This window comes from Buteo buteo, chromosome 3, assembly GCF_964188355.1.
Source record: "Buteo buteo chromosome 3, bButBut1.hap1.1, whole genome shotgun sequence".
NCBI lineage: Eukaryota > Metazoa > Chordata > Aves > Accipitriformes > Accipitridae > Buteo > Buteo buteo.
This window is the reverse complement of record NC_134173.1, coordinates 12,901,187-12,920,006: the sequence shown is the minus strand read 5'-3', so window position 1 is coordinate 12,920,006 and position 18,820 is coordinate 12,901,187. Positions and strand designations below refer to the sequence as shown.

General features: G+C 42.5%; 1 protein-coding gene across 2 annotated transcripts in view; it reads left to right on the top strand.

Annotated features, from left to right (window-relative positions):
- The first annotated feature begins 2,629 nt into the window (after positions 1 to 2,629).
- The window catches only part of ZNF407 (zinc finger protein 407), a 356,342-nt gene continuing 340,151 nt past the window's right edge, over positions 2,630 to 18,820 (top strand). The window contains exon 1 of one of the 2 annotated variants that reach the window (XM_075022873.1): positions 2,630 to 3,614. The gene's annotated coding sequence lies outside the window, so the exon portion shown is untranslated. The remainder of the gene's footprint in view (positions 3,615 to 18,820) is intronic. The other variant, XM_075022872.1, reaches the window with a different exon arrangement.

Sequence of the window (18,820 nt, the reverse complement as noted above, 5' to 3'; positions counted from 1 at the left end):
GACAGGTTACTTGGCACAACCAGGCTGCGAACCCACAAGGCAACGCGACGTGAGGAAGAAGGTGCAACCTTTAATGAAGAGGGATCGCGGGTGCCAGAGGCAGCGTGACCTCGCTGGCACGTCACGGCACAAAGGCGCAGTCAGGCCCTGACGCGGCAGCACCGTCTCCGCTTTCCGGAGGCTGCGGATCCAGGCTGAGCGGAGGCCGGCAGGCTGGCCCTCCATCCCTTTTTACCGAGGAGCGGTGGGGACTGTCACGGCAGCTCGGTTCTCTCCTCAGTGTCCGCCCCACGGCGGTTTCCCCACAAACCCGCAACAGCACGGGTTCACTTAAGGGAACCAGAAGGGAGCAGTGAGACCCTTTTGTTCAGTCACCAATATACATGAGATAAGATTCCGCCCAATAATTCATGCAATGAATTAAAAAGAAAAAAACCCAACCCCAAAACAGAGGAAAAACATTTAGCCCCACTTTTCAACTGGAAGAATAGCCACCGCTTGGCAAGGCTTTTCAAAGGTTAATTGTCTTTTCTATGGGGAAAAAAAAATTTGCATTAAAAAAAGGGAAGGTATACATGTATATATATGCATAGGTAATTGACATTAAAAAAGTTCCTGGTGTTTACATCCTAATTATTCTGCTTCATGTTTTCTTATGGGTGTAATTACATTGTCAGAATAAAGATAAAGATAGATGCAGCTTTTCTTCAAAAGCTTGCTACTCTGGAAAAAAGTAATGGCAACTAAGAAACTCTTATGGACAATACTGTCGACTGCTTGACTATCCTATAGATGCTCGGCAGTGTCCTTTGGAGGGGCTGTCAGACACAGTACCTACATGACCATTGTCAAGTCATGGGTTATTTTTCTAAACAAATTTGATGTGCAAGAAAACCTGTAATTCAGAGTTGGCAAATATGATTATTGTGACTGCCTCCATCCTGCTAAATGACTGACGTCTGGTAGTAATAATCACAAAGCTGTGTGTGCTTCCTGTACGTGAACAAACATGGAATATTAAGTAGGAAAGGTAGATAGAGTATGAAGTTACACAGCTAAGTAAGAGCTGGTACTACTCTTTAAATGAGTAATATTTCTAGTGCAATCAATATTTTGGTGCGGAAGAAATATAGCAACAGCAGAATCATTCCTAATGTCATATTCTGTTAGAAGATAAATACTCTCTATGTTTACAGTCCATTTATAAACTAATCTATTGACCAATTAATGCTTTACCAATTCATCATTGACTTTATTCAGTTTGCATTTTAATATATTTTAATCAGTACATTTCAGAACAAAGAACAAGCATTTAAATTTTCAGCATGACTTTAAAATTATGTACATAATACCTAAACCAGATCATTAAATGTAGGTATGCCTGTAAACATTTAATAACTAGAGCTTAAAATTACAAAATTTGATTATTTTTGTTACAGATATAATTTTTCTTTTATTAATAGCGATTCTGCCTTAATTGTTGCTTCTACTGTACCAACGGCTCCCTCTTCAGGCTCTTCCTAAAAAATGTTGCCTCTTCATTTTCTGTTAGAAATAGTTCAATTTACAAAACTCCAGCTCCCATGATCATGCCTCCTCCCTCAGTATGTTCCCCCACAGTAAGCAGATGATGAAAGAACTGATGGGCCAGGCATGCTGACCTGGATACTACAAATATTTAAACACAGGTGTTCCTTGAGGCACAGACCTAAAAAAATTCTTAGGCATATGAAAGGAATCTGTAAACCACAGAGAAACTGAGCTTGAGGGACATCAAAAAGTTGTTTTACCTATCTTCCTATGCTGAAAAATATCAAGAACAATCAGATTGTTCTTAACTGCCAATAGTTTCTGTAGTCTCTCAATAACCTATTACAGTTCTAAAATGTCCTCATAAAGGCAAATGTATATATAACTGAAGATATCTTTATGACAAATTAATGAGTCTTCCTTTGTGTAGATTTGTTATTATACAGAGGACAATTAAAATATGTACTATAACCCCTAGGTACTGGGCAGACAAGGAGATATCCTTCTCTAGTCTACATTCTGTGTGATGCTTTACCTACTGATACTCAATGTTTTAAACTCTGTTCATTCATTTCAATCTTTACCAAGAGTCTGTTCATTCATCTGGGTTCTCCATTTCCACTTGATGAACGGCTCAGGCTGTAGCGACTGCTTTGTCCTCAAACCATTCTTAAGTCTTTACAACCCACTCCAGAACTGGCAATGCTGTGTCGTAAGGCTAGCAGATTAGCCAGTGACTAACTGGCTAAATGAAACTGTAAGTAAGTTTGTCAAGCCTAATTAGTAAGCCTGACTGTACCTTTATATACGCTGCATGACTGAAAAAAGTCGGTGAACTCCAAGCACATTCACAATGGTGCGTTCTCTCCTCCTGACACCCCCTGTGCAACGGCCTTCAAGAATGCTAAATGCTGTTTAATGAAGATACTCCACCTACTAGTATTTACTTCTACTAGAGTAGAAGATACTACTCTACTAAAAAATACTGTGCAATCAGAACATAAATGGTAAACCTGCATTTTCAAAATCGTAAGCGGCTGTGGAAAAGAAACTGCATTTCACCAGACATCAATACTCTTTAGATCACATTTCTTCAATTTTGATACTACACTGATCACGCAACTTAAGAAAGGGGGATAGAACGTGAAGTGTTTCAGCATTATGGCTTCCTTGTGAGCTTACAAAATATAGCATGTTTTACAAATTGCCCCCCCCCCCCCCGCCTTATTCAGCTGTTTCCCTTCTGAACGCATCCTCTGAAAAATATTGACAGTACAGCTTGAGGTTTGTATCGCCTTCAAGTGACACCCTTCACGAATGACTTGCCGTGCGCTGTCTCTTCTACTTCCTTCCCCCTCCTCCAAAACACCTATACCAGGGATTAGCGCCGGCTCTCCCGCGGCTGCCCAGGCCGAGCGGGGCTGCACAACACAAGTTTATTGTAGGTACGCCCCTGCCCGAGCCTGTAACCGGGCAGTCCGGCCCCGGGAGCTGCCCAGGCGGAGGCCGCCCGTCCTCACGGCTCTGCCCGGCACCAGCGAAGGTGCCGTTTTCAGCGCTTCGAACGGCCGCCTCCGCCGGCTCCCGCCAGCGCCGCCTGGGGCCCGCAGCTCGGGCCTCACAGGCACGCACACCCTCCGCCGGGAGGGTCAGCGCCAACCCCGGGCGAGCCCTCGGGGCTCCCCTCCTTCCCTCAGCACCGTGGAGCCCGCCTCCCGGGCCCTCCCCGGCGAGAGAACCGGGCGGCAGCAGCAGGAGACGGGTGAGCCCCCGGGCTCCCGCCGCCGCCAAGACCGTCCCGGCCGGGGGGAAGATGGCGGCCGCGCGAGCCCGCCGCCCGCCCGCCCCGCGCGGCGGCCGTTGGGCGCAGCCCCTCGCGCCCGCGGGCGGCACGCGAGGCCCGGCGCTCGGGCAGCGCCTCACCGGCTCCCGCCCCGGCGCCGCGTCACGTGAGCCGGCCTCGCCCGCCTCCCGCCCCGCGCCGCGCGCCTCGCGCTGGGCGTGACGCAAAAACGGCGAAATCTACGGCGCGCCACTTGTGACCAAGCTCATCACAAGCGGAGGCGGACGGCTCCCCCCGCGCGGTAAGCCTTGCCGGACGGGAGGCGGCCGCTCGGCCCCCCCCGCTCAGCGGCGCGGGGCGGGCTGCCGCTTCGGACCCTGGCGGGGAGGCTTATGGGGCCGGGGGGGCCGCGGCCGGTCGGCGGCCGGGCTGGCGTCTCCCCTCGGGCTTTTTGGGCCTCTGTGCTACCGTCGTTTTGTTTTTTTTTTTTTTTTTTTTTTTTTTTTTTTTTGGGGCCGCTGGGCGGGCGGCCAGCAGCGCTCCGCCGAGCCAATCCCGTCCCTCGTTCCCTCCCCCCCTGCCCTCCCAGTGGCCGGGACGCCGAGGGCGGGTAGAACGCCCCGCGCTCTCATTGGTTGCCTCATCCGCCTTCCCCCCCCCCCCCCCCGTCCGCGGCTCTTCCCTTCCGCTCTGCCGCCGCCGCGGCCGCCGCCGGCGGGGGGGAGAGGAGAGACGGGCGGGGGCGCGCGCCTCGACCGGTTGCGTGGCGGCTCCGGCTGGCGCGTGCTGCGGGGGCCCCTTCTCCCCCCCCCCGCCCCCCCCCCCGCCAACCCCACCCCGCGCCCGCAGCCCGTTTCGCCAGCCAGGGCCGCTGCGCATGCGCTGGGCCGTGAGTCCCGTTGGGGCTGTGGCGGCGGCCTGCACCGGGCGGGACAGGGAGGGGAAACGGGCGGCGGGCCCTTGGCCTCGTCACTTGGTTCCCCGCGGGGACGGTAGCGGGCAGCGGCCCTTGACGGCTGCGCGGCGGCGAGTCGCGCCTGTGCGTGAGGGGCCGTCAGGGCGATGTCTGCGCAGGCGCAGCGGCGTGGTGGTGGGGCGGGTGGTCAGGGTGCCGTACCCCACCCGGGGCCGTGGGCCCCGCGCAGCCAGGAAGATGTGACCTGTGGCGTGGTCCAGCTCGACGCTGACTGCTTTTTGCTGCTTAAACCCCCCCCACTTTTTTGCTTTCCCCTCCTTTCCCGAAGGTTGTTGTAGCTTTAGGGTGGATGAGCTTGAGAAGGCGTGCGGTTGGCAGTGAGTGGCAACGCGTGTGACTGCAGGAGCTTTGTAAGCAGTTCTTACAAGTGGTAAAAAACCCCAGCTGTAGCCGTTTTCCCTTTACTCTGCTGAAATCTCCGAACAGAGCACTCCCTGAGTTGCCATCGCCTTCTGCGCTCCCGCGATCTTGTGATTTCCAACGTCAGTTTGTCGTCTCTAGGGTATTAGTGGGCTTTCAGGGGACCTGTCAGATCGCAGTGAGGAAAGCAAGCTCCCATAAATACTGTAGCAGTTCTTAAATACATTTCTGAAGAGGTGTCCATCTTCAGTGGAGAAGATCGTTAAACCAAAACTAACTGTTTTAGGTGGCCTTTGAGGGACACGTTATCATCTTGCTTAATTTGACTTGTTCCAGCAGGTTTCTTGTTGCTCCTTCAAATAATTAGTGTGGCCTGTGGACCACAGTGTTCATCTTAAATGTAGCATTAGTTAGAAAGAAAAGGAAAAAGCGTTTTGTCTGTGATCTGTATGCTGTAGCTATTGGTGATCTCAGAAGTTGCATAGTTACAGTTCTAGTTTTCGTGTACCCTCTTTTCTTCTTTGTGTAGTTGTCTTGATGCAGACTTGCAAGACCTTGGGTTTGTCGTGTATTCGTGTTCGTCTGTATCGTACTAAGCATGATGGTAACACCTAGGGAGTAGTAAATAATGGGAATCCAAAAGTGCAAGGGTAATAGTGGCAGGAGTGATTTGCTGATGGTGCAAAACAATAACAGACTAACGTATAATTTAAACATTGGATGTAATTCGCTGTGATTCTTACCTTAGTAATCTAAAGGTGTGGCCTGTAAAGACTATAAATTTTCTTTTACCATTCCTATATCAGAACATAAGTAATCAAGATGTTTGCATGAGGCTGGAGCTTTGGATGTTGGGATCTATATTTTTCCCAGGTCACACCACTTCATGAAAGATGAAGACAATTACAGGCTTCGGTTTGGTCTCTCTTGCAATCTCCTAGACTATTCACAGCAAGTTACATTCATCATAGAAGTAACATTACAGTCATTCCACCCTTATTTAATAAATTATTTCAGCATGGACATATAATCGGATTGTAGCTTTTATATATAAAATATGAAGCCTGGTAGTAATTGTATAATCCATACATTTTAAAAAAAGTCAAATGCACTGATGTGACAGCATGATGATGGACTGTGACTTTTTCAGTATGTTCAAACATGTCAGTTTTATTAGCATTTTGGGAAACATAATTCAAACGACCTGAGTTAAATCCTTTACTATCATTCCTCTGTAGGAACTATTGTGTAGTAGCAGCATCAGAGATTTCTAATTTGTTTGCATGAAAGTTTTCCTTGTTAGAAAGTTTTTTAAAACTTAAGCTGTGTTGTCTCCTTTTATAGAAAAAAATTACTTTGAGAAAGAATGTGTGTGAAGCAGATGTCAGTCCAATACTCTGTTAAAATCAACCTTCTGTAATGAAGAACAGCATTTTTTTGTGTTAGTGTGCACGACATTAAGAAAAACGTAACTTTGCGTAGCCTAATTGTTGTTTTGGGTTTTTTTAATCTTTTGAATGTATACAGGCTTGTGGTTTTGTGCATAAGCTAAAATTTACAGACAGATTGGCATATGAAATGTGCTTGAACTGGAATTGTTGAGCGGCTCCTACATTTGAATTTCCTACGATGGTTTAGAATTTAAATATTCTCTTTCTTGGCGAAACAAAAAGGCTGCACTGGATGGATGATCCCATCACTCAAATAAAAGCATTGTTTTAAGATACGTCTGGTCTAGTCATTCATTCAAATTAATGCCACAGTGTTATGGCACATGTTAAAATTACTATGTTCACGTTTTAGATTGCACATTCTGGAGTATAGGTTATTCTTTTGAAAGCACATCCCAAAAATGGCTTGGGTTGGGGAAGACAAGATGATGTGATTCAACAGATGTAGTGGTTGCTATTCTTTCAGTGACTTTTTTTTTTTTTTTTTTTTTTTTTAACGAGGGTTGCAGTGATGGGGAAAGAATAGCTGCTCCGTTGTTCACAAAACTAGCCACAAGGCATAGTGGTCGCTATTCTGTGCTTTGTATTATATTAGGAGTCAAACAGAAAAGGTACTTCCATTTTGACAGATTAATAGTCAGCAGCCGGCCAGCGGAGCGCTCTCGGTTATTCTTCTACCCCAGAAAGGTATTGTTTTGCGTTGGCCTTGCTATCTCGGGGTAGCCCTGCCGCCGCTGCCTGCGGTGCAGCTGCATACAGTGCCTGGCCAGCGGCAGCACAGGCGTGGAAGGAAGGGCTGCTCCCCCCAGGAGGTGACTTGGAGTGGAATGAGCAGAACGAACAACAACCGTGCGCGTAGGAAGTGAGCAGTGTGCTTCAGTGGTGATGCTCAGTGGTAGTAAGAGGCATAGGATTAACCGTGGGTGTCTTGGAGAGAATGAATTAGGAGTAGGGCTGCGCGAGAGGTGGCGTTGCAAACTGCTTAAATATTGCCTGGCCCAGGGTGTCAAAAATGCATGTGATATCTCTCTGACAACGTCAGAGCGGTTTAATCTTTGGTTTGTCTGCCTTTGCAGTGGACATTCTTACAGCATTACACAAAAGCGTATGAAAGTTTAAATGAAATACACCTATACCTACCTTTCTTCTGAACTGGGTACTTTTTAAATTTTTGTCATTTCGGCCTGTGCTAAGGCATAAGCTCAAAGTGTTTATTAGCCTGTGTCCTGGTTTCAGCTGGGATAGAGTTAACTGCCTTCCTAGTAGCTGGTACAGTGCTGTGTTTTGAGTTCAGTATGCAAAGAATGTTGGTAACACTGATGTTTTCAGTTGTTGCTAAGTAGTGTTTAGACTAAAGTCAAGGATTTTTCAGCTTCTCAAGCCCAGCCAGAGAGAAAGCTGGAGGGGGACAAGAAGTTGGCACAGGACACAGCCAGGGCAGCTGACCCAAAGTGACCAACGGGGTATTCCATACCATGGGACGTCACATCTAGTATAGGAACTGGGGGGAGTGGGGGCGGGGGATCGCCGCTCGGGGACTAGCTGGGTGTCGGTCAGTGGGTGGTGAGCAATTGCACTGCGCATCATTTGTACATTCCAATCCTTTTATTATTGCTGTTGTCATTTTATTAGTGTTATCATTATTAGTTTCTTCTTTTCTGTTCTATTAAACTGTTCTTATCTCAACCCACAAGTTTTACTTCTTTTCCTGATTTTCTCCCCCATCCCACTGGGTGGGGGGCAGTGAGTGAGCGGCCACGTGGTGCTTAGTTGCTGGCTGGGGTTAAACCACGACACCTGTATGTATAAAACCAGTGAAGAAGCAAAAAATGTAAAGATGCTGTTCTTGTAATCTCTAATTTCTCACCTGCAGAAATTCCAAAGGCATCTTTTGCTTAGCAGAAGGAAGTTGTACATTTAAAACAGGGGAACCATACCCGCCTTCCTGCTCTGCAACTCTGAATTCTGGTGATCCTGTTTCTGCCATCTGCCAGTGAAGGGTCTGTAGTTACAGAAGAGCCTATAGCCCATTCTAGGTGTTTATGTTAAATATACATGGAAGTTTTCTTACTTTACTTAATTTCAGTTCTTCAACATGTGAAGATGGAAGAAGGTTGTGTCCCAAACTTATAAAGCAGCAGCAATCTACAGCTTTAGAGCAGAAAAAAGTCTAGTTACCTTCTTTCCTCAATGTGAAAAGGAAAATTACAGTAAGTGCTAGCCAATTCACATGGTTCTTTACAAAGAAATAACCCAAGTGCCGTTTACAAAACGGGCAGTGATGATGTTCCAAAAGTAAAGTGCTTGTTTGCATGACTCATGACTGTTTTCCAGTCCTGCATTAGCAGAGTTGTTGACTGCTGATTTTTTTGCTTTGTTTTTGCTTGTTCTACAGCAGGCTGACCTTTTTTCTGAGTAGCCTGGCCTGCTACTGAACTACTGTCTGGAACAGTATGGGTTGTGTTTAACTGGGCTAGGAGGCTATGAATGTTCTTAGTTTCCTTTAGTCCTTAGTGGTACAGGCATAAATTTTAATTGCCTCTGCCCTTCTGAGTCTAAAAATACAAGCTGTTGTATATGTGTGTGGCGTATGTAATGGCCAAGGAGGAGGCATGCAGAGTAGTTAGGGTATGCAGTATTTCACTGTCTAGGTCTGGATGTATACATCTCTATAGATGACTGTTTAGCTACAAGCATATATGTAGGTGCTTTCCTGTCTGGTATTTCTTTGTCTCATTGTAGTTAAAAAGAAAGTTTCTTGTTGTCCTTAACCCTATCTTTGGTATTTCAAAAGTTTCTCTCAAAATATAGGTACAAAGATTTAAAAAAATACATATAAATGTTAAAATTCACTGCAATTACAAGGTGTAACAAAACTCATCCAAATAGTAACACTAGGTCATCATTTTATAAAGAAGTTGTTTTGTGTGAAACTTTTATTATGGAATCCATATAGTTACGTGGTATACAAATATTTCTGTAGGAAACATACCAGCAGGAAGTTTCAAAAGTGTGGCGGTCCTGTCAAGAATTCTAATTTATGCAGAGACAGAAACAGACTGTCCTGGTGCCATTTGGATGGCTGGCCTTAAGAGCTCTGGTATGGCTTTATGCTTCGGTACATATGAGTTTTCTCTTCAGGCAGGTTTTCAAGCTTGGGCTTGCTCTGGAAGAGCCTGTGGCCTGCCCCTGTTTCCATTCGGTGGGTTAGTGGTCGGGTTTGTTTGCTTTTGGTCAGTTCATAGAACATGTTTGCTATAAACATGTGCTATAAATGTATGAGATAGTCCACGCAGAGTTGGTTTTGAGACACGCCTTAGCCCGAGGAGACTTGCTTACTTTACCTGTACTGGTGATACGCAGCACGTTGTCACTACCCACGTCTGCGCTGGAGGGAAAAGCGTGAACAGGGGCGAACTAGTGGTCTCGGTTCACGTGAGGAGGTATCAGACTCGCTGCTCAGGCGCTGCCTGAGGGGTTTGGTGCCTCTGGCTCTAACGTGTGTGTGCTGCAGCCGAGCCGCACGCCTGCTGCATGCCTGGAGCTCGCTGGAAGCGCCGGGTTTCCTGCTCACGTCCTGCACCCGCGCGGGAAATCCCACGTGGCCGAAAAGCCTCAGATTTCCTGGTGCGTGGGGTGCAGGCAGTAAGCGCAAGGCTTCTGTGGAGTGTATCTTGATGTTCATGTGATAGTCAGTATACATGCCCATTTTTCTCCCCAAGAACCATGGCATAGAAATACAGCTCTTTTGCATTTTGCAATCCCATGTGGCTTGTTAACAAGTAGAAATAAATGCCTGTTGCATGCTTGTCTTCCACTGAATGTTTAAGTGAAATCATATGTTATATTTAAGTTGGATTGTTCCAAGTACTTGGGAAAAGGATAGCAAACACGAGAAATTCAATAAAGGCAAAACGTTGCTCTCTCCTGGTTCCTTGCTGTGTAACACACCTTCTGCAGCATTGTATTGACATTGGATTTGGGACACTGGACATGCAGCAAGGACAGAAGTGATCCTTGTGTTTTGTTTTCTGTTTGATTTGTGACTTTTGTCTCCTTCACTTCCCATTTTCAATGCCAGTGAAGTAAAGGCTGTTTCTTTTCATGCTCCCTATGTGAGGCAAACCTAGATTTATTTTACTCTTTAAAGGGAAGGGGGTTCTTGCCTTATGTCATATAAATTGTTAATAGGATATACATTTCTGAAAAGTCAAAATGGAAAAATAAAAAATCTAAAAGCATCCATAAGCTGCAGCTTGTTTGTTTTAGTATCTCCAGAATAAAGTGCAATGAAAACTAAAAATTACTAGCTTAGTATGTGTATCCTTTACTGGGTACAGCCTGATTGTTATAAGTCAGAGCTAATTTTTTTTTTTTGGATTGGATCCAGCGCAAGCATATCATCTAAGTTCAAAGATACAGAACATAAAAATGTTTTCTGGATGTTGTCTTCAAAATCTGCCAACTTCTTTTCTATTGTTTTGAGTTTTATTGGTACAACAATGGACTGATTTGAATTGCATCTGTTTTTTTCTCCCTGTTGTTCGCATTTTCATTTTAAATTATTTACAAGTCTGAGGCTTGAAGATGAGAGCCTAATGAATGCTTTTAAAAATAAAACCTTCTTCTTTAAGCATGTTATGCTTCATGTTTTGAATTTATAACACAAGCCTTAATGAATAGTTTCCTAGTTACTCTCGTCTTAGAATTTATGAGCTGTCCTATTTACAAGTTTTACCTATACAATGGAAAGATAATTCCTGTTTACCTTAAATGAACTGTTCTTGTTAACAAGCTTAAACTGCTAATTAGGGGTAATATGGCAATAAATACTATGTCAAACCTTTTAACAATGCTGAGATGCAATATTTAGTTTTTGGGCTTTTTCCTGGTGCATTCCATGTAAGAATACAGAGTGTTGTGGTTTTTTTATATCTCATACACATATCAGGTTAATAAAAAGTATTTTAGGGAAAAACTGGAAGCAGGTTCACTTCTGTCCTGCATTTAGGATGATAAGTTGGTGCCCGCATACTGTAATGTTGCTATAAGCCTCGTTGTTGCAAGGCTTCAGGTAGATGGCAGACATATGAAAGAACCCTGTTGACTTCATGTATATGTGTATGTGGTGTTTTGTTAACAGTTAAGTTATTCTGCTGAAAAAAATAGTAGGACTAGCAGTAGGTGCTTTGTTTTGAGTGTACATTAATGTAATTTAATCAGGAAGGAAAGAAAACCTGGGACTAGAATTTGATGTCATTTACCTGACTATAAATCGGAATATCTCCATTTAGTTTAACAGAATTTTTTCAATTTGTGTCAAAATGATCAAAATCAGAACCTGACACAAGCTTTCCATCTCATGATTTGTGCATACAAACCCAAAGAAATAAAATTGGATTTTATTCTTTTGTGTCCAAATCTTACTCCAAAAAACAGAGGTTGTTTTTTGAGCAGAGGTTTTGTAATACAGTGTTGTTACTTGTTGGTACCAGGAACTTTGCAGATGTGTTGTATGAAAAAGATTTTTTTTTTTTTTTTTTTTACTTGTTTCTCATTCGACATTGTCAAAGCTACAGACTTGTGAATTTGAGAGCCATTCTAAATCTAGGTAGCTTGAAAATTCTTGACAAGTATCTCTGACTTCTCTGTGTGTGCCTCTGATGATACCTGGAGAGGGTTGTATGCAGGTTTTGTTCCCCATCTGATTTTCTTTGTGTCACCCAAGCAGTTTGCAATCAGGATGGCAACCTGAGGAAGGAAGGAGAGGAAGAGACTGAAGAGAAAGTTGATGTAGGTCTGACATTGGAGGTGTCCCTTCTGCTGCTCTGAAGCAGACGTCTGATAAGGCGTAAGGAGCTCCTTCCCTCAAAACCCAAGAATCCTTGGGCACAAGGTTATTGGGTACAGTAGACAGCTGTTCGGAGAGGACAAGTAAAAACCTGACAATGCCTTTTGGTAGCTCTTCAGTTTCTGTTTCCAGGTAAAAAACATCCTGAGCTTTGTAGGTGGAGGCTGACTTGCAGAAATACCTCCTCTTTTTCTTCGTTCACATCATCATGATTTTAGATGTTGCTGGTATCAATAAAGTGTATTTTGAGGTACAGTATTGAATAAACTTTTTCTTTTGGTCAGAGAATGGGTACCTTTGTATTTTATATGCAAAGGGTATTTACCCTGTCAGATTTCTGAGGAGGCAGAATATAAGCAGAGGTGGTGCATTACACCAGCTGCTTACTATAGATGGAGAAGCAGGCAAGCTTTCAGGCACACCAGCCTGTCTTCAAATCTGCTACTGATACCAAGATAATGAAAATACACTTGAAATGAAAACAAAGTTAATCTCTGAGGTTTATACTTAAACATTGCATGGAAGTACAGGAATATAAAGCGTGTGTCTTTTAATGGGGTCAAATAATAATTTATACGTTTGTTCTAAGTGCTCAAAGGTCATTAGACTTGTAATTAAAGAGTTTAGGGTGACACCTAATCTAACTGACAGTGCTGAGAAAACTTTGGTTGATGTCACTGTGGCCATGGTTTCATTTTGATTTTATTTTTAAATTATTTTTCATCCCTGTAAGTTATGTTCCTAAGCTCAATGGTATCTGTTTTGGGAGAGGAGAAATACTTTACATAATTGTCATGGTTTAACCCCAGCCAGCAACTAAGCACCATGCAGCTGCTCACTCACTCCCCCCCTCCGCCCCGTGGGATGGGGGAGAGAGTCAGAAAAAAAGTAAAACTCGTGGGTTGAGATAAGAGCAGTTTAACAGAACAGAAAAGAAGAAACAGAAATAGAACAGAAGAAAAGAAGAAGAAAAAGAAATAATGATAGTAATAACAATAATAATAATAATAAAAGGATGGGAATATACAAAACAAGTGATGCACAATGCAGTTGCTCACTACCCACTAACCAATGCCTAGTTAGTTCCTGAGCGACAATCCCCCCAGGCCAACCTCCCTCAGTTTATATACTGGGCATGACACCACATGGTATGGAATACGCCGTTGATCACTTTGGGCCAGCTGCCCTGGCTGTGTCCCATCCCAACTTCTTGTGCCCCTCCAGTTTTCTCGCTGGCTGGGCATGAGAAGCTGAAAAATCCTTGACTTAGTCTAAACACTACTTAGCAACAACTGAAAGCATCAGTGTGTTATCAACATTCTTCTCATACTGAACTCAAAACACAGCACTGTACCAGCTACTAGGAAGACAATTAACTCTATCCCAGCTGAAACCAGGACAATAATATTTAAATTTTGTTTGAATAAACCACCTAGATAGAAAGTACAGAAAAAAAATGGCATATTCCCTAAGATAAAATTGCAGTAGGAATTTTGCTTTATAAAAGAAGATGTTCATAGTGCTGGAGTTGTCTAAACCATCAGAATTGCCAAGCATAAATAATTACATAATTTCACACTTTCCAGTGAAGTCAGACCCTGATTAAGAAGTTGACAGCCTGAGAGAGTCCGCTCTTTGACAGTGATGTCTGTATTCCCTAAATTTGTAGAGACTGCATCTGGGAAAACAAACTGAACTTTAAACCCTTTACTTTGAATCATAGAATCATTGAATCAGGTTGGAAAAGACCTTCAAGATCATCGAGTCCAACCATCATCTGTGCCCACTAAACCATGTTATCGAGTACCCTGTCTACGTGCTTTTTGAATACCTCCAGGGATGGTGACTCAACCACTTCTGTGGGCAGCCTATTCCAATGCCTGACAACCCTCTCAGTAAAGAAATTTTTCCTAATATCCAAGAATGAGAACCCTTACTGACAAAGGGAGAATATTTTCTTAAAAAGTTTTCATACTTTAAATGCAAAGATATTTCAGCTTTTCTGCTTTCAGCTAGCGTAGATTTTGCTGATACCAGGTCTTCTCGCTGTCTTGGTCCTCGCTGTCTTTCAGTATGTTTGATATTCATATTTCTTTTTTATTCCTTCTTCCTTGCTGTGCTTTTTTTCTTCCTTTTCTTAAACAAATAGATAATATGGTAATACGAACTCTAATAGGAAAAAGGCATTGTTTAACTCAGTTGGGGTACTACTAATCCAGTCACCAAATGTAACCATAACACAGCATGCATTTTAATTATTAAATATAATGGAAACTTTGCATTTTAAATCTAGAGCTATAAACCACTTGTTTGAAAGTGCACAGTTCAGCACTATGATTTTAGCTTGTAGTGAATTACAGGGCAGTATTCTTTGATCAGTTATTACAAGTTGAAGATTAGTAGCATTCAGTGTTTGTGTTAATTTTGAGAATACATACAGGAGTCACTGCAGGTCAAACTGAAGCTCAGTTGTGTATATTTTTAATGATTTAGTGAGCTGGCTGGATAATGCAATGTAAAAAAGTATAGATAATACAGTCATGCCAGTCATTCCAAATAGGGGTAATTTAAAGGTACATTTTCAAGACGAGTACTCCCCCAAATTCCAGTACTTTGTAAAATATGCTTTATTGTTAAATGCCATATTGCTGAGGTTTTGCTTTTAGATATTTGTTTGTTTGAACAGTTCTACAAAGTGCTCCTAATGCTCTTTCAATGTCCTTCCACTAAAGAACAGCTGGCAGGTAGAACAACTAGTAAATATTTGCTCATGTTTGTTCAGTATGTGTTTTTGTAATCAATACATTTTAACCATGAATTCTAATAAATACAATGAATTCAAATAGAAATAATCTTATTGTCTATGCACTTTTTAATATAAAAAATAAAAATATTCTTAGAATGAATGGGGATTTTACTGAATCGTTGTGAAAACTTACTAATCCCTGTGTGAGAAAATGCAGGCTTGAAGCTCTGCTCTGTTTTCAGAAGTAGGGGATGTCACATTATCGAGCAGCTCCAGTAGGTTTGGAGGAGGAGGCTTCGTTTAGGTGCCTGCTTCAGGACGCTGGGACAGCTGGCACGCCGTAGGCGCAAGAGCAAGGCTTCTCAGATTCGTGAGAGGTAAATAGTACGGGAGTAGCTCTGCAGAGTCAGTATCTTCTTTTGTCCAGGTTGCTAGACGTAGCAGCTCTCCTTTTCTGGGTTTAGGACTTGCGCTCGCTGACTTTCTCCGCCAGCTGAGGAGGCTGTCCCACGTGGCTTGAGCAGGAGCTGGTTTTTTACTTCTCTCTGTGTATTGTATGTGAGATACCAGTACCTAACTCAGGACTCCAGATCTCACTTTCTGATCCAGACATGTTCAAGTTTGGCATTGAGCAGTTCGGTAGTGCCTGACATCCGTGGTGAATACAGACTTACGTGATTTTGGACTGTTGAATTTTGGGAATTGAGTGCAGATTTTTGTTCCATAAGGCCATCCGAACCCTTACAGCATCCTTGTCGCCTGGTTCAGCCTTCTCTTTCCCTTCATCTTTTTCCTATTGGTGATCTGGCAAAAATTCCATGAACTGGTGACTGATTTTACAGCTGCAGCCTTTGCTGTTGAGTCTGGTTGTTTTAAGGATGCGTTTGTCATAGAGCACCAACTTTCTCATTCTTTCTCTTGTTCCTCACTATTCATTTCCACTGCAAATCAAATTATGATATCAAAATAATAATGATATCAATATCTACTAGATCCTTAGAATTCATACTTTGTAGTTCTTTTTGCTCATGTACCTTTTTTGAGCGTGTGGCAGGAGGGTGTGTAAGTAATACCTTTCCACTGTTTTTTTTTTTGTTTGTATATATTTCGGAAATATCCTCTGCTGCCTGTGTATGCCAGATTAATTTAGTTCAGCAAAGGATCTTCACGTGAAGCCTATTTTTTTACCTATGATCACTTCCAAGCCTGAATCACTGTAGAGAACCAATGAATTTGTGAATATTACTCATTTGTATTGTTCTGGGAATGGGTTACAAACCATGTACATTGGCTTCATGGACTGTAGTTAAAGAATTGCTAAGAGAGAGCCTTTTCTGATGAATAAAGTTAGTTACAGACTAAATAAAGGCTACGTTTGAACCCATGGCCTCGGTGGTTTCCTATAAACGAAGGAGTGCGGCATCCCGGGGGCATCTCTGGACGTCAGGTCTTTTCCAGCTTCCCTTGCGCCCCTGAGACGCGGCCGCAGGCGACCACCTGGCCAAGCTTGGTTGTTGCTCCTGCCAGGCTGAACAACTCACCAGCTGCACTGTGAGAACCAAAGCAGGGTTTTTCTCCCTTGCTACTTCTTTCTATTCCTTTCAGATCGTAAAATGGGGACTCTGAAAATGAAGGTACATTTTGCTTCTGTGCTTTTTGTTGTGCTCTAGGGGAAGGCTGAAAATAAGATACCGGTAATAGGGAATAGCCTAGGTTATAGCCTACACCTTAAGGTCATAGGTTGCTTGTCTCTTCTTGCCTTATTTCATGCTTCACTTTGGAATCTACCTTCTGATATATGAATTGTTTTCCATGCTGTATTAAATAAAGCCCTTTTTATACCCTTTAATCCTTTGGCTTCCATGAACTTCTGATGTTTTTCGACTGCCTTTATCTTTCTGTTGCATTTTTCATTGCAATATACGTTGTCCAGTCTCCAGTTCCTGAATTCTCAAGTCCTAGGTCTTTTAATTGGGACAATCCCTTTTTTACGTGCTATTTTGTCTATTGTTCATTTTTAAGATGTGCTGGTTTTGTCTTGTCTTTTCTCTGACGCAGATTATTTTAATGCTTCTTGCTGTTCTCACTCATTTTCAATTTGTCCAATTCCCAGCCGTACAGATGACTCCAGGAGATAGCAGTAGCATAGGGAGGTTTTCCTCCCTAGTCTGCCAGCCTGAACCTGGCCCGGGTCAGCAGGAGCTGGAGGTCAGTACCTGGCACCCATCCGCCCCGGAGCTGCGGTGCAGCCAGCTGACCATCTCCTGCTGGTTCCTCGGCGTGGAAGATGGGACTGAATTACAATAGATGGCCCTTATTTACTGATTTACGTGCCTAAGCATTGAAGTTTTTAGTCTGGTTGCTTTCTTCCTTCTCTTCTCTCACACCCTTTCTTGCCTTCCTCCTGGAATAGATTTTTTTTTTTTTTAAATTAAATTTGTAAAAGGAAAAGTATACCAACTCTAAGTATGAAGTGAATTTTTACAGCTGAGTTATAAATTCCCAAAACTGGGGGGTTTATAATGGAAACGCTTAGGGGGGAGAGGGGAGGGCATGCTATAATACATATGTAACCTTTTTTCCCTCTCTTTAGTGAATAGGCCGTTTAAACTAAATTAAGTAAAGGATATAAATTCTGTTGTTTCAGTTTTTAATATTTCATGGCTGATTTTATAGATAAAAATTACATTTAACAATAAATATGAAGAAGAATTTATACAGCCTGTTCTAGTTTGATATGGAACAGCAAATCCCATTTCTCTGTAGCTGTAAAGAAAATTCATTATAATGTCTTTGATTGTAAGAGATGGCTTCATTGTGATTAGTTACACTGATAATAAAACAACCTTTTTACAAATGGCACAAGATACATGAGATCTCATGTGTCTGCCTTTTAATAGCATTGAATTTGTGCATTTGTTACCTTTATTCTGTAGTCCTTTTTTCATTTATAATTGGGCACTTTTAAAATCTACAAGTTATTAAAAACAGTCTAATATAACTTAATTTTTCTTTTGAAGCTTTCTGGAGAAGGAGTTATTATTAATGCAGCTAAGCATTCTTAATTGTTGAGTTTTCAAAATAAAAACCCTTGAATTTTAATTACAAAAATGTGTTTTATGTCATTTTGTTCAATTCTGAATAACAAGTTTTGGGGATAAAATAATTAAATCTGGCTATCTGACATTACTTTCTGAATCCTTTTTAAGCACCTGAAGAAATATCTTGACTTTCAAATGCCCTGTTCCCAGTGACTTCAGTTGGATTTAGATGTTTGTAGGTATTTGAGTAATTTAAAACACAGGTAGTGGCATCAGGATGCTTACTAAGTGATTGAGAGTCCAAGCGTACACATTTGGGGGGGAGGGATTTTGTGAGGAATTCCTTGCCATTAATGGGGTATATATGTATTTTTTCCATTGTACATGCATCTAAGAATACTTAGATCTCCTTAGCACAGTAGTGCAGAATGAGTTTGATGAGAGAAGTATAATGGTTGTAACAAGAACCTTGCATATTTATATTGCTGTGATTTGTGCTGTTACAAGGGTTTAACCAGTAAAATCTTCTGTATTGTTTAGTTTATAGAAATAATATCAGATATTAGATTCTGGAAAAATGGTGCATATGCTACAAAACGATATTTTAAATTGTAAAATGGAATTACAGGGCCATTGTTCAAGTGAATTCCCTTCCTGCTTCATGTAAAAAGCAAAATAATTTGGTGCTTTAGAATGAGGAGGGCTGCAGAGCCGACAAAACAGAAGCTGCATTTGATTATGCAATATTTATGGAATTTACTGGAAAGTGAGAATCTGAATCATAGTGCTTGGGAAAAATAGGATGTAATGCTTGAGTCTTCTGGAAAATACAAGATGGAACACAGCGAACACAGCACACTTAATATTAGGTTTCACTTTAAAAGACATAAACCAGCATTTTTGCTCCTGTTATCTGTAAGCTTTAATTTTAGACTGTTGTCTGTTTTCCATTGATGATTACAGCTAGGAGAAGAAGTCCTGTAGCACTTGTTGAAAGTGTTTTCCAAGGATGAATACCAGGAAAATGACTTGATGACTGAAACACAGGACTCAATATTCTTTTTAGCACCTGCAAGAAAAAC